Source organism: Pelodiscus sinensis, chromosome 2 (genome assembly GCF_052426305.1).
Source record: "Pelodiscus sinensis isolate ZL-2025 chromosome 2, ASM5242630v1, whole genome shotgun sequence".
NCBI classification, from domain to species: Eukaryota; Metazoa; Chordata; order Testudines; family Trionychidae; genus Pelodiscus; species Pelodiscus sinensis.
This window is the reverse complement of record NC_143053.1, coordinates 171,516,186-171,529,147: the sequence shown is the minus strand read 5'-3', so window position 1 is coordinate 171,529,147 and position 12,962 is coordinate 171,516,186. Positions and strand designations below refer to the sequence as shown.

At 42.0% G+C, this 12,962-nt stretch overlaps 1 protein-coding gene across 1 annotated transcript in view; it reads right to left on the bottom strand.

Annotated features, from left to right (window-relative positions):
- The window catches only part of ELMO1 (engulfment and cell motility 1), a 448,991-nt gene that overhangs the window by 122,445 nt on the left and 313,584 nt on the right, over positions 1-12,962 (bottom strand). The gene's annotated exons all lie outside the window — the stretch shown is intronic.

The following is a 12,962-nucleotide window of genomic DNA, read 5'->3' as shown; positions in this document are numbered from 1 at the left end:
AATAGCAAAACTGCCATTGATTTGAAAAGGACAGGTTTTCATTCTTAAAATGTTTTCCCCTTAATAATAAGTTCTTCCTACTAAAGACCTATGCAATTATTACAGTGTATCCTCTCACCCTGATACAATCACATTAGGAATACAAAGCCCTCTCTTCCTACAGGAGACCTTGGCAAGGCCTTTGGATTACATAATTAAGGAGTCACACCCGTTTGTAACAAGCTATATTCTTAGCTCCTCCTCCTGCTAAAAATGATTAATCCTCATCCTACTAAAAAGGGCTGTACCCTTGCAACTGCATGGTGCTCCCATGAATTCAATGGAACTCCATGCAGAAGGCACATAATAGTTTGCCTCCGTGGATAATTTTACAGGATGAATGCCTTAATCAGCATCCCACTTACTACACACTTCCAGTTATAGCCTGTTGTGACACCACTCTTTTAGGAAGGTCCTCCAAAGATTACTGAGGCATCTGGCAAAAAGAGGGAAGTGAGAACATGATATTTTCCTTGTAAATGCCTGAAGTAGTTTCTTTTTAAAATTATGAGCTTGCCTTTGTATATTATAGAGGGCAGAAAAGGGCCATCCTTGTTTTTCTTATTGCTTTACATTTCAATTTAAATACTTACAAATTCATAAACACAACTAAATTAACTGTTTGGTTTTTAAAAAAAACCCAGGAATGCACTCTTCACAATAGTAGTTGAGTCTGGAATTTTCAAAAGGGCCTAAAAGAGTTAGGTTGTTGAGTCTTTGCTCTTACTAACCTCACATTTTCAAGTAAGAATATTGAAATTTGAATCTGATCTTTGCATTGTGACTCATCTGTAGATACAAGACTGCATCTTCTCTGCTTAATCTTCTACTGCCACTTGGAATAATTTTCTTGGTTTGGCAAAAATATACTGGTATACTGATGTAAAGCAGAAAGATACAGATAAACATAGATTAAGATATATACCAAAGCCATTTTAAATTGAAAAGCTGATGAAGGGCACATTTGCTAAATGGATACATTTTAAGTGCACTAAAAGGGCAGATTTAATAGAATATTGACCAAACACAAGAAGAAAATTATTAAATTAATAGATTTTCCATGTAACATACCAAACGGAATAGTTTAAAACAGCAAAGCCTTTTTAAACAAATCGGTACTAATGGAATAGACCTGATAACCTCATTGTACCCAATTACAGTCTAATACAGGGATGGACAAAATACATCTGGTGGGCTAGATTCAGTCCACCAAACATTTCCCTCTGGCCTGCCATGATCCTCTGAGTCAGGGCAGCTAAAAATCCTGTAGCCCAGCAGGATGCTCAGACAGGCTTCCTGCTTGCCACCATCCCAGCCATGCTGCTCCTGGAAGCAGCAAAGCTGGCTGCTGCTGGCAAGCATGTCTCCCATTGTGGGCAGGAAAGCAGTGGGTCTCTGCATGTGGCCCACACCAGCAAGCACCACCCTGGCACCTACCATTGGCTGGCTGCTGCCCCTCTCCCTTCAAGGGACGCACAGAGATGTTTGCCAGCAGCAGCCAGTTGCTTTGAGCAGTGAGGGGTCACCATGGCACGAGTGCACCACTGGCTGGGAGCCACCAATGGTGCCTCCCGGCCTAGGCCAAAGCCCAAACCTCTGCACCTTGTCCTGTACCCAAGCTCCCTCTGAGACCTGGTACCCCTTCCTGCATCCCAGCCCTTTGCCCCAGGTCAGACCCACTCCTGCACCCAGATTCAGCCCCTCCCTGTAGCCAGACAGAAACCCGCCCCCCCCCCCCTTTCTCCCCTCCTCCCTCTGACATCCTTGGGAGAGAGAATCTTTGAAAGCAAAACTCTGTCTTCAAAGGCTCCAGGGCCTCCAGAGGTGCTGGAATAACAATGGCCCTCGATGCTAGACAGGAACCAGATAACAGCGGCAATTGGGCCAGCAGGCGGTCGGGGGCCTTGGACTACCTTTGTCTGGTACCAGTATTGATAAGCCTACACACACGTCCCAGAAGAGGAATCTGCCGCCCCATCAGAAAAAGGATGTCTGGCCCTAATGATTTAGTTACCTCCACCTCACAGGTGTAAATTAAGCTTTGGACCCTCTGTGGGAATGGGCGTCATAAAGACGTTCCAACTTAATTGGCATTTTAATGACAAGAGAAGCATCTACGTGACCACAGGGGTATAAAGTGGGGCCCTGTGCTCCACTCTAATTGGAGATCCACCCATATACCTGCTTGTCAGGTGGTCTTGGACCCCCGAGACTTTAGGGATGCCTTCGTCTCATATTGACTGCTTCCCATTGGGACTGAGAGAAACGCTGGCTTCGCCGGAGTAAGGATCGCAGGGGTGAGAATATACCTGCTAGGTGTCTATTTTTGCGCGCATTCAGTAAGAGCTCAGAGAACCAAAAGGGTTTCATGGTACCTTTAAGTGACTTTTCATTGTATTTTCTGTCTTGCCTTTTGTAGTGGCTGTGTTATCTGTAACACAGCAGTAACATGTAACAGCTAAGCTTGCCTTGTAACAATAAAATAGTAACTGTTTAAGCTTTAAACACAATCAAAAGAACTATAGCTGGTCAGGGGTAAATGCAGTAAGAGCTGAGCATTGAGTCATGCTGCCTCCATGGGGCAGACTCTTTGGGGCACCTGTCAGCCTCCCTGGCTGCCTGCTGCGAAGGGACTTTTGTCCTAGCAGTCGAAGTCTCGGGTGTAACGAGCTCTCTCTGCACCACCTTGGGGCAGCCGTCAGCCTCCCTGGCTGCCTGCTGCGAAGAGACTTTGTCCTAGCAATCAAGGACTCAGGTGTATCTTTGGGGCGCCTGTCAGCCTCCCTGGATGCCCGCTGCGAAGGGACTCTGTCCTAGCACCTAAAGACTCGGGAGTGATAGGGCTCACAGACCACTCTCTACCCCAGCCACCAGCTAACCCCTCTCTCCCCCTCCCCACACAGACTCCTGCCCCAGGTCAGAACCCCTTCCTATATTTAAACTCCCTTCTAGACCTGTCCCCGCATAGACTCCTGCTCAAGGTCAGAACCCCCTCCTACACCCAAACTCTGTCTCAGACCCCACCTCTCTTCTGTTAATATAACAGAAAAGTGGGGCCTGTGACCACTTACCAAAATTCTTGCAGTGACCCCCTTGCAAAAACTATTGCCCATTTCTGGTCTAGCAGGTTTCCACTATTCTTGAATAGTAGTTTTTAATTAAAAAAAAATCAAGTTTTCTATATAAGTCATACATTAGAGTGCTAATAGCCTCAGGTGGGTTAATTTAATCTGCACAAACCTACTGGAGGCTGAGGGATATGAAATTTACTCTAAAGGAGAATTACTCATTTTGCAGCGTCTCTGACCAATATAAACAAAGCATTACCAAATGAAATTCTAATAAGGCTAACAGAAGGGTATAATCATTCAGCTATCCCAACATTGTCCCTAGTTAAATATAAACATTTCATTTCTAAGGTCAACACAGAAGAAATTATGTGCACTGCTTCACAAATGTTGTAATACCCATAAGAAAACAATAAACATTTTTGTGAACATCTGGGAAGACCTACTTAGCACCTGCTACTAAAAAGAAAGGCATTTGCTGTACACTGGATTTTACTTTTCACTTTTATTTTTCCATTACTTATTTTTTTCTCTTTCAGGCAGCAATGTAGCTCTATTAATGTTCCCTTTCTCTTTTACCTGTCTCCCCAACCCTCATCATGGTACCTCATTCTGACTGTCCAGTAAGTAACTGGTTTTCCTTGGCAAAGGATATAAGCAATTACTGTGATTCAGGGCCTTTGTGGGTCCAGGGGAATAAATGCAGGATTAGGAGTTTTAGAACTAGTTGGGGTTGCTCCGTAAATCTAAATCATGGAGATGGTCTAGAGACCTAAGTCTATATCTCTCTCTGCTACTGGCTTCCTGTGTGACCTTGGGCAAGTCAGACCTGAGTAAGAGCTCCAATAAAAGATATTACCTCACCCACCTTCTCTCTCTTGAGCAAGTCACTAGTTTGCTTGTACCTCTGTTTCTTACATAAAATATGGGAATAATACTTAGCTAACTCTGAAAAAAAATGTTAAGTATTATTATTACCAGCAGAGGGAATCACTTGAAAGTGATACAAGACACTTTCTCCTCTTTTTCCAATGTTTTGTGCTGCCCCATGGAAACGGAGTGAATATGAATTTGGACCTAATGTCTAGTTGTATTTACAAGGCCATGATAACTCACAAAACAGGAATGCTCCAAAAATATCCAAAATAAATCCCAGATTTCAGACAAAATCTGTAAGTGCCACACAGTTTGTCACCATTTCAACCACACACACTATCACCCTCTGCCAGAGGAAGCATCAAGGCAGGTGACTGAGTGCTTGCTGAAGTGGCCCCAGGCTGATGACTTTACTCTCCCTGGATCTCCCCACTACAGTCCATACTTTCAAACAGCATCAGAAAAGAATCTCCTCCCGAGTATTCTCTATTAATCACAAGTAGAGCCGGACCAAAACAAAACAAACAAAAAACACCCCCCCCCCCCATCCTTGCCTCCATCACTACACTGCTTACATAATTATTCACTTTTTAATTCTGCCCTTGAACAATTAGTCATATTCTAAACCCGCCCCTGAGTAATTACACATTCTAACTATGCCTACAACATGAACTCACTAGAGAATTTAAGAAGGAAGCAGCACAGCCCTTTCAAATCCTCAACAAACAGAGAAACAACATTTTTCCATTTTTTATATCATGCTCATTGGCTATTCTGTTATCTTGCCAAAGAAGAAGGAAAAAATGTTCACAGTGCTGGAGTGCCTCAGCAATCAATGTCTTTTGTGGCCATCAAATGCCTTAGTGTTTGCTTGGTATTTAATTACTGGATTCACAGAAGGTATTTATTGTTTTTATCTGCTATTACTGTGAATGTTACTGATTAAAATTTATGACTGACTGAAACAGAGCTCAGTTTGTTATAGGTATGCCTGCAATAGGTCTCATAATTCATGTAAATTCTTAATATAATCTCATAAATTAACAATTTATGCCCCATTTCTGCATTCTGTATTATGGACAGCCACTGCCAGTGAGACATCACCATACAGTCACTGAGATTCCTCATGGAAACACCAGATCAAGGGCCTTATTGTAGTTTGCCTACCAGCAATAGCTAGGAATATATAATTGTCTTGTACAGTAACTTGAAATAACGATCTTAATAGAACTTCACAAAGTTTATAGCATTATTTGGCAATACAAATATAGCTTCAGTACCTGAGAAGAATGACCTCAAGCAACTAAATGATAAAATGTGTTAATTATATTTCTGCAAGGAGGGAAAACTTGAGAATAGGTGGCATCTTCACTCTGTTCTTTTTTTAAACCCTACTTATAGGTTTAGTAATATACTAGATTTCCTTCTGCAGAAGTTGCTTCCATTAAAGTTGAAGATGTGAGGGCTTTAAAAGTTTTGGATTTTTGTGGTCTATGGCTTTAACTTGGGAGGGCCATTCTGTCAGCCTGCTTGAAATGGTACAGTCTTCACACCTTCATTACCACTAGCAAATTTTAACCGTGGATACACCACAACAGATTTACTCCTTAGAAATGTATTCTGTATTTTCTTGACTACCTGGGTGCTCTGGTTTCTGAAAGACACAAACTTTTTACATATTGATTAAGAACCATATGAAGTCACAGTAAGTCCAGGAAGACTCAGGCTTTACAATATCAAACATACATGAACCTGCCAAGAAGCCTTAAGTAGGGTAGCCTGATGGATGAATGTGCATGCAAAGCAACTAGACAGGTCCCTCTGAAATGCCCAGCTGCCTGAGTTGGAGGCACTGCAAATGATTACAGTAGTTAAATACTCTGAGAAAGTGTTTGTTTAAGAATAAAAAAATAGTTTATTCATAGCCTGACCAGATTTTCAGGGTGAAAAACCTGCATTCTTGCCTTGAGGGAGAGAAGTTCACAAGGTATGGTTTTATTGGGAATGATAAAGATTTGGACAGGAAATTTGCATATCATCATCATCATCAACAACAACAACCATGGGCTCAATGCCCATGGGTGTCCGATGCGTCCCTCACTATTTCCCTCCATCTTTCCCTGTCCTGCGCGAAGTGGCTTAGTTTCTGTAGATTAGCTCCACACCAATCTACAATATGCTCAGGATCAAGTGACACCAACTTACATTTAGGCTTACCACTCTGAAAAGTCCCTGGAGTCGCATACCCTATATGGGCTTGACTGCATGTGTGGAGGGGGGCTGGCCTAAGAGGACTGTCCCCAGGGAGACTTGATGGATTGGATGGTGCAGTGGTGACATCATATGACCGACTTCAGGATGATCCATGAAGTGCATATGCACTCACTTACACTGCTGTCAAATTCTCCAGATAACCTGGCCAACTGCTCCTTCAAATGGCCAATGAGTGCACAAGGGCAGAGGGCTTACAAAAACCAGGATGGTGTGATCTTGTTTATTACTCACTGCTGGGGCACTTTCTTGTGGTTCACCTCAGGATTAGCTCTCAGTTGGTTTGACACTCCTTTCTTTGGTTGCTTGCCGTATGTGGCTATGTCTACACTACAAACTCGCAAAGCGTCCACACCTCAAGTGAGTTTTTGCACAAGTAAATGGAAAGATCAGAGGGGTTTTGTGCAATTGGTAATCCTCATTCTACGAGGAAGAATGCCTTTTTGAGCTCTTGTGCAAAAAGGCGTGTGTGGACAGGGAAGAGGGTTTTTTTGCGCAAGAAGAGAGAAGAGGAAAAAGCACAGGTGCCCTGGTGGCTATCTTGTCCATAACAATCAATCAAGAGTTTACTTACAAGAGAGCATCCAGGCAGTCTGGACGCTATCTTGTGCAAAAGTGCATTGCTTTTTCGATGTGCTTTTGCAGTGTGGACGGTCTCTTACGCAAGAAGTTTTTGCGGAAGATCTCTTATGAAAAAAGCTTCTTGCGCAAGAAGCCTGCAGTCTAGACATAGCCTGCATGCGTGCGTACTCCAGTTACTCCCTCTTCATGACTCAACCCTCCAGCCAGGTCACTTCCTCTGACCTTGTTGCTATATCCCTGGGCTCCTTCTTAGCTTCTCTCTTGGTCTTCCAGCCCCTATTTGGTCATCACTGGAATTTATTCTGCTCCCTGCATGGCTACTTCCCCCATTCTTGGCTTCTTGCAAGAGTGTGTAGTCCAAGAAAGGATCCCCAGCAGGGCCTACTTCCCCACCGAACTCCTCCTTTTACCTACCCAACTCCCTTCCTCTCCAGGGAATGACTACAGAGCTCCTCCCTACAGTACTCGTCTTAGCACCAACTTCCTCTCTTTATAGGCCTCGCCCACCTCCTCCCCGAACTGAGCTTCCATGTTCCCTCTACTCTTTTCATCCATGTGAGGATTTTTTCCATCTACATGCAGAATAAAATATTTATGTGCACTGAGGCATATGCACATGTGCACTACCAGTAGAATTAAAAAAACCTAGCTGTGGATACTCTGCTAATCAGCTGGGCAGCATTTAAATCTCTCCCGAACAGCTACACAACTGCACAGGTTACAGGGAGTACTGCTGGACTTCATTAAATCTTAGCTATCCCTAACTCTCCACCAGATGCAGCCTCTAAAGGCCTATTTTATCAGCTCAGGCACTGTATGGGCTGGACACCCCATCATAAATGGAATATCATTTTCTATAAAACCTGACAATGTCATTCCTGGCTTTTAGGGACTCATGGTTATCCTGTTATTTATAAAACCTGGAATTAGGTTACCTATTCACTTTAATATGCAGAATGGAGTGTGACTTTGGTGACCAAGTCAGTTAATTTTATTCCTTTTCCAGGAATGGGACAGGAGGCATTGACTTATTTTATTTTATCTTTTGAGACAATAGGCAGGATAGTGGTATATTGTTTTGCAGGCTTGGCCTGACAATTAAGATATCCCTTTGTTCACCTTCCTCTCTTGTATTAAAAAATAATTCATGTGAACTTTGTGCTTCTAAGGTGCACCAGATTCAAAGCCCTGGAGACTGAACACTTATATGATAGCCAGCATCAACCCTGACAAGGACAAATGACATCCCTGTCTTTCTGGCTACATTTTCACTGCAAAAATAAGTGTGTTTGCAGTGAGAGAGCTAATTCAAGACAGCTATGCTGATATAAACTATAAGTGGAGACAAGGTACAGGATACTTTTTTAGTTAGATTCACCTTGAGGTAACTAGTTGCGGTCAACAGTGTCCCCTCTACACAGACTTTAATTCTACTAGCTACAACAAGGTAAAAACTAGCTGTGCCTTGTCTCCATTAGGATTTGACATTGAGGGCTATCTTGAAGTTTCTATGTTGATGTGAAAATGCATCACTGAAAAAACTAGGAGATACAGTCTGTGATGAGATGAGCACCAAAGATCCAATCAGCACAAGCTGTTGTGGTGTGCTAGGTTCAGTGGGGGCAACAGTCTCAGTGGGCCTCTGGGTAAGTTGGAGAGGCAGGGATCCAGCTCCACGACATAAAAACGTAAGAACGGCCATACTGGGTCAGACCAAAGGTTCATCCAGCCCAGTATCCTGTCTGCCAACAGTGGCCAATGCCAGGTATCCCAGAGGGAGTGAATCGAACAGGTAATGATCAAGCGATCTCTCTCCTGCCATCCATCTCCACCCTCTGACAAACAGAGGCTAGGGACACCAGTCCTTACCCATACTGGCTAATAGCCATTAATGGACTTAGCCTCCATGAATTTATCTAGTTCTCTTTTAAACCCTATTACAGTCCTAGCCTTCACAACCTCCTCAGGCAAGGAGTTCCACAGATTGACTATGTGCTGTGTGAAGAAGAACTTCCTTTTATTTGTTTTAAACCTGCTGCCCATTAATTTCTTTTGGTGGCCCCTAGTTCTTATATTATAGGAACAAGGAAATAACTTTTCCTTATTCACTTTCTCCACAACACTCATGATTTTATAGACCTCTATCATATCCCCCCTTTAGTCTCCTCTTTTCCAAGCTGAAAAGTCCCAGTCTCTTTAATCTCTCCTCATATGGAACCCATTCCAAACCCCTAATCATTTTAGTTGCCGTTCTCTGAACCTTTTCTACTGCCCGTATATCTTTTTTGAGATGAGGAGACCACATCCGTATGCAGTATTCAAGATGTGGGCATACCATGGATTTATATAAGGGCAATAAGATATTCTCCATCTTATTCTCTATCTCTTTTTTAATGATTCCTAACATCCTGTTTGCTTTTTTGACTGCCGCTGCACACTGCATGGACATTTTCAGAGAACTATCCATGATGACTCCAAGATCTCTTTCCTGATTAGTTGTAGCTAAATTAGCCCCCATCATATTGTATGTATAGCTGGGGTTATTTTTTCCAATGTACATTACTTTACATTTTTTCACATTAAATATTTTGACATTTTGTTGCCCAGTCACTTAGTTTGGTGAAATCTTTTTGAAGTTTTTCACAGTTTGCTTTGGTCTTAACCACCTTGAGAAGTTTACTATCGTCTGCAAACTTTGCCACTTCACTATTTACCCCTTTCTCCAGATCATTTATGAATAAGTTGAATAGGACTGGTCCTAAGACTGACCCTTGGGGAACACCACTAGTTACCCGTCTCCATTCTGAAAATTCACCATTTATTTCTACCCTTTGTTTCCTGTCCTTTAACCAGTTCTCAGTCCATGAAAAGATCTTCCCTCTTATCCCATGACAACTTAATTTACGTAAGAGCCTTTGATGGCTTTCTGGAAATCTAAGTACACTATATCTATTGGATCCCCCTTGTCCACCTGTTTGTTGACCCCTTCAAAAAACTCTAATAGATTACTAAGACATGATTTCCCTTTACAGAAACCATGTTGACTTTTGCCCAACAAATTATGTTCTTCTATATGTCTGACAATTTTATTCTTTACTATTGTTTTAACTAGTTTGCCTGGTACTGATGTTAGACTTACCGGTCTGTAATTGCCGGGATCGCCTCTAGAGCCCTTTTTAAATATAGGTGTTACATTAGCTATCTTCCAGTCATGGGGTAGTTAATAGTTCCGCAATTTTGCATTTGAGTTCTTTCAGAACTCTTGGGTGAATGACATCTGGTCCCAGCGACTTGTTACTGTTAAGTTTATCAATTAATTCCAAACCCTCCTCTAATGACACTTCAATCTGTGACAAGTCCTCAGATTTGTCACCTACAAAGGATGGGTCAGGTTTGGGAATCTCCCTAACATCCTCAGCCATGACGACTGAAGCAAAGAATTCATTTAGTTTCTCCGCAATGACTTTATCGTCTTTAAGTGCTCCTTTTGTGTCTCGATCGTCCAGGGGCCCCACTGGATGTTTAGCTGGCTTCCTGCTTCTGATGTACTTAAAAAACATTTTGTTATTACCTTTTGAGTTTTTGGCTAGCTGTTCTTCAAACTCTTTTTTGGCTTTTCTTATTACATTTTTACACTTAATTTGGCAGTGTTTATGCTCCTTTCTAGTTACCTCACTAGGATATGACTTCCACTTTTTAAAAGATGTCTTTTTATCTCTCACTGCTTCTGTTACATGGTTGTTAAGTCACGGTGGCTCTTTTTCAGTTCTTCTACTTTGTTTTTTAATTAGTCCTGACCCTGGAAGGGGTGGGGCCTCAGGTAGAAGAGCGGGGCTAGAGCTAGGCTGGCCTCAGCACTGACTGCATAGCGCTGCACCTCCCCCAGGCAGCCTTTAACACTGCCTGATGGGCACTCTGTGGTGCTTCCGTAATGATTTAAAGGGCTCTGGGCCCTTTTATATCACCTGGCTCCAGAGTAGTTGTCCCCTTTGCTCTCCTGACAGCAGGCCTCACCAGATTTATGTGATTCCCAAATATCTTTTATGCAGGATGCTAAATATCCATTTAGTCCCTTTTGAGCTATATTTAAACCTGCACCCTGTTGATGAAAGGTTCTATAGTCCATTTCCCGGGGCTAACTCAGTGTTCCCCAGTTCATTCACATTAATATTGGATGTGACAATAAAACTGAGACACAACTTTCCATGTACTAGGATACAACATGTATGATTATGTACAGCAAGGAGAGAATCATGCCACACATTTACAAACCATAGCCTGCGCACTCCAAAAAAGCAGGCAGGCTTCAAGTAAAATGGAGTTATTTCCATTTGCAGGTCTACATTTAACTTTTGTACAGTACTTACTAGACATGAATAATGTAAGCCCTAATGTATGTCATAAAGCCACCGTGTAAGTTTAGCTGCTTGACTGAATTATTTTATGCAGACTTCTACCTCTATATTAAGATTCTGAAAAAAAAGGTTACAGTTATAATGGTAACATTCTTTCTTCTTCTTTAAGATAAGAGGAACATTAGAGACTTTTTGTAATGCATGCGAGTGTAATAGCCAGGGCTGACAAGAGGTTTAATGAGGGGGAGTTTAAAAGAAAAAGCATGAGCTATTACATCTCTCTTTGAAACACACAACAGAATTCTCCAAACCGTATACTGCTATTACAAAAAACTTTACAATTAATGAACAGTGATGGAATCTCCCAAGTATGGAATGCAGTGGCTGGATTTCACCACGGAAATAAAGAATTAGTCTATTGTTAAGTAAATGATAGCTTAAGGCGGTGTTTCTGAAAGTGTTCCGCGGGAACACTTAGAGAAACACATTAACTAGCCGCCCCGGTGTGGTTACTTACTGGCGCCGCAGCCATGGAGCCTCACGGCTCCCATTGGCTCTGTTTCACTCTTTGCAGCCAAGCGGAGCAGCGGGAAGCGGTAGCCTGGCCCATGCCACTTCCCGCAGCTCCCCTTGGCTGCAAAGGATGAAACAGAGCCAAGGGGAACAGTGAAGCTCTGTGGCCGTGGCGCCAATAAGTAAACACATCGGAGAGGCTAGTTAATGTATTTCTCTAAGTGTTCACACAGAACACTTTCAGAAACACTGGACTAAGGAACCAACAGGGACGTGGGCAGTTCCCAATGATTTGACTTTGAGCAATACTAACCTTTCTATAGTGTGAGAGGTGGGGAATAAGTCTCCAAATGTGCACACAAGCTAGGTTGTAAAACTTCTTAATAACTCTAGTGTCCAATTTACTTTGATTAATCAACGTTTAAATTAAACGAGCTCTCCTTTCTTCACTATGATTAAAGAGCACAGAGTAGCTCTCAAGCAGAAATGTTAGTTTCCAAGAGCTTTACTCCAATACTCAGTTTCCAACTGAGCTTTGGGGAAAAGAATTCCACATCTCAAATGATTAACAAGCTCTACGAAAATGGTACTTTCTGACCTTTATCACTTTCTGAGGTGATAAAAAGTTATTCAAACTAAAAACTGATCCTATGTGTATTGAAAATAGAAAGTGAAGAGAAGCAATTTGTCATGTATGACAACAAAACTGCATTCTTTAGGGATTGCTTTGTGCTGTCTCTAAACAGACACTGACCTCCAAAAGGAAGGGCTAAAAGATCCTATACTTTTAAAAGTTTAAATAGTATATTAGAACAGGGAGGCAACTGCACTTAGTCTTCCAAAGAACCCCAGAGCAACGTATAACACTGAAAAATAAATATATTAATTTTCATTCTACATTGAATATTTCTGGGGACTGTCTGTTCTCAGAAATGGGACTAATCTATGACACCAATCCACTAGGATAACTAGTTGCATATTCTCAGCTCAGTGTCACGGCAATTACATATTAAATCCTTATTGGGCTGGGATGATAATATAGCCTCAATGATCAACATCCATTGATGCACTTGTTAAATACAGTCACTTATTATGATGACTTCTTAAAAAGCATCTTTATATGTGCAGTTTAAATTTTCACTCTATGTATTGAATGGTCTCGCCAATGCACTCTGGGGGTGTAAATAACGGTACCGCTTGGCCAGCCAACTGCAGAAGTGTATTAACGAAATCCCAAACAAGTACAGTATGCTTTTTT